We start from the raw sequence: 3,813 nt of genomic DNA on the forward strand, positions 1-3,813 counted from the left end.
GGGGTAGGGGGGTGCTGGCGGTCCACATTCCGGGGGGGAGGTCCATGCTGCACACTAATGGTGGTTGGTGGTGTTTGCATCATCCGGCGTCCCTGATGTCACTGGTTGCCAGGAGCTGGGGGACACCAGCAAGAGTGTTCCAGGTGGCTACAAGCTGGGCAGGGAGTTGGGTAAGGGCCAAACCCATCTCCCCACCAGGTTCTTAGCAATCTGGGATGCTCTTGCCAGAAAGGGGGTAGCAGGCATACTGCAAACTTTGTGCAGCAGGGTGGCCAAGTCACTTTGCGTGCCGCCCCCTTCCTCACACACACACATACACACAATCTAAAGAGATGCCACATGAGGCAACAACCTCAGGCCACCTGTTTATGTTTATACCCAATTTCAGTGTGTAACATAAAACATGGTGACATTGACTCCCCATCCCTCTCTTACTCCTGGGGTTCTCCCAATCTCCATGCAGGCTGCTGCTGTTTTTCAAATCTGGATACAGTCCATGAACCCATTACACTCAAAACCGCTGTTCCATAGTGTAAAAAATGGGTGCTGCGGCTGTCAACAGATGGCAACCGTCGCATCACTTATTTTACCTGATGAAAGGGATTCCGTGAGAACCCGAAACGTTGCTTTTCGAGCATCGAGCCATGTTTCATGCGTCAATAAACAGACGCCATTGATTCATTACTTGGAGTGCCGGGGTCTATGTTATTCTGTTTTTCAAATCTGGCGTGGCTGTGCATGGCTCTAACCAGCTGAGAGACCACACAGGTGAGGGGCCAGAAGTGATGCAATCACTGTCACTTCCAGCCCCATTCAGCGGGGAGGAGATCGGTGAACATATATTCGCCGGCCTCCTTCTCTACTTCCCGCTGACACTGTGATGCCGCTCCCAGGCCCCAAAAGGGGCAGCAAAGCCCAGGAAGCAAGGCACTAGGAAAGCCCAGGAAGCAAGGAACGTGCACTACACCACCCCCTGGAAGCGATCCGCTGGCAGCTCAGCCACCAGAATCTCTTTCAGTGTAAAGCCGACAGTCAGCGTTACACATATAAACAGTCCTATAAAGAGTCCCGGTAGCTATAGCCGCTGAGATTCTGTTTAAAGGAGAACTATGGGGTTAAGTCTTTTCCCCAAAGTTCTCGTTAGGGTAACGGGAGGACACAAACTAGCATCCTCCCGTCACCCTAGGCTCAGTATACCGCGAGCTGTAGCTCACGGTATACTGAGACGCCGCAGCTGAAGCGGATCCCGACAATTGTGCCGGGATCCGCCCAGCTGCGTGACTGACAGCTGGCTCTGCCTATATAAAGGCAGAGCCAGCTGTACCCGCCCCCTCCCCCGTCCGTTCCGCCAGTCACCAGGAGAGGGGAATCCAGCCCCTCCCCTTTCACGGCAGAGAGCCGTGACAGGATCGAGAGGTGAGCGAACGCCGGTATGTGTTCGCTCACTTCCCGATCTACTGAGCCGACCTGTGACAGTCTCATTGTCACAGGTCGGCTAGAACTATGAGGTGAGTGGAAATCACTCATCTCATAGTTCTCCTTTAAAGGAGCCCACTGCCAGCAAAGCATGACATGCGTTAGTGGCAGCGAAAGGGTTAAAGCATTGCCTATGGACAAACTGGGGTACCGTAATTTTTTGCCATTTCACGGACACACCCAATTTATAACCTGGGGCATGTTGGGAATCTATTTACTCGTCATAACCTCATTGTTTATATTTTGTTAAAAAAAATGGGCATTATATTGTGTTTTTGTGCACTTAAATTATTTTTGATTAATTTTTGGGTTGATAAAGAGTTGTGCTAATATCATGCAATGTAAAAATTTGCAACTGCCGCCATTTTATTCTACAGAGTCCCTGCATTCAGGAAATACATAATACAGGGAGAGGGGGGGTTAGGTCATTTTCAGGCATAAAAATGTGGATGGGAACATGTGTGCAAAAAGCGCTCTGGTGGCTAAAGGGTTAAACTTCTACAAATGTAGGGCTCCCCTATATCCGTCAGCACACAGAAGACTTCGCATCTACATATTTTATTCCTTGGGAATGGTTAAGTAGGTCAGAACATTGTGAGTCATTTCATACAATGTAGTTAATTCACAGAGGAGCGTTACGTAACCAATAGGTGACACGAAGCTCGTTTGATGGATCTATGAAATCGTGCGTTGCGTAAAGAGGGAAGCGATCGGATTTTCCGCTGGCTGGGTTAGTGGGCTCTGCCAGTTGGCATGTCTCCTGATTAATACGATGCGTTATGCTGAGCAAGCAATCACTTCACAGCTTTGCTCAATTGGTTCAGCGGGAGGGAAGGTGACAGCGAAGAGAAGAGGACTCCAAGGGGATCATTGATATTGTAATATTTATATAATGGGAAACAGTTTTGTCTACTTATAGATCTGTTCTAGGCAATTTCCCTGCTCACTTCATGTCAACTAAAAGCTTGGTCACATCAGAAAGTATGCATTACCTGTGCGTTGTTATACAATGACGCACTTTGCATCGTTGAAAGCCACCGTTTGAATTGACTTGATGTCAAACTACAGGTCAATGCACCCAAAATGACGCAAGCAGGTCTTTTGTTCACAACACCCTGCAAAGCCTTGGTGGAAACAGACTATAATAAAACACAATGGAGTTGTATGTATAGTTTATGACTGCTTTGCAAAATGCATAACAGCACATTGGGCCTTAAAGTAAAACCCAGAAACATCTGCCAGGCTTGGTGGTGGTCCCTCTGTGCCTTCTGTGGATGGTATGGGATACCTAAGGAGGTGGGAACCAAAGGAAGTCTGGTCTTCACCAGGGCACCACTTATGGGACGTTGGTCTTATACCAAGGAGGTAGGAACCAAGGGAAGTCTGGTCTTCACCAGGGCACCACTCATGGGACATTGGTCATATACCAAGGAGGTAGGAACCAAGGGAAGTCTGGACTTCACCAGGGCACATCTCATGGGACATTGGTTTTATACCAAGGAGTTAGGAGCCAAAGGAAGTCTGGTCTTCACCAGGGCACCACTCATGGGACATTGGTCTTATACCAAGGATGTGGGAACCAAGGGAAGTCTGGTCTTCACCAGGGCACCACTCATGGGACATAGGTATTATACCAAGGAAGTGGGAACCAAGGGAAGCCTGATCTTCATCAGGGCACCACTCATGGGACATTGGTCTTATACCAAGGAGGTAGGAACCAAAAGAAGTCTGGTCTCCACCAGGGCACCACTTATGGGACATTGGTTTTATACCAAGAGGTTAGGAACCAATGGAAGTCTGGTCCTCGCCAGGGCACCACTCATGGGACATTGGTCTTATACCAAGGAGGTAGGAACCAAAGGAAGTCTGGTCTTCACCAGGGCACCACTTAAGGGACATTGGTTTTATACCAAGGAGGTAGGAACCAAAGGAAGTCTGGTCTTCACCAGGGCACCTCCTCCAGAAAATGCTAGCTTCTTGGCTGTTATGCAGACACTATAGGTTCCAATGAGTTAGAAATGAAATAACAGTTCAGAGAAGCCATAGACAGTCATGATATCCATGTACCAGACTACCAAGTCAAGTATTGAAGGCGAAGGGTGAACAGGACACTCAGGGAACCAGGACTTTAAGAAGGAGGGTTTAGCCATCACAAAAGTTCAAACACAGAGTTGAAAAGAACATAAATTACGACACAAAGGATGACAATGGATTGACAGGCTGAGTAAACTGACCAGGGGAAAGTGAGACACACAGAGAAAATATTCGGGAGACAAAATTCTGCGCCTGGTGTAAATATTTAAACGTCTGATTCAGAAGTGAGATCTGGGAACGGGG

This window comes from Nanorana parkeri, unplaced genomic scaffold (assembly GCF_000935625.1).
Source record: "Nanorana parkeri isolate BGI_ZX_2015 unplaced genomic scaffold, ASM93562v1 scaffold968, whole genome shotgun sequence".
NCBI lineage: Eukaryota > Metazoa > Chordata > Amphibia > Anura > Dicroglossidae > Nanorana > Nanorana parkeri.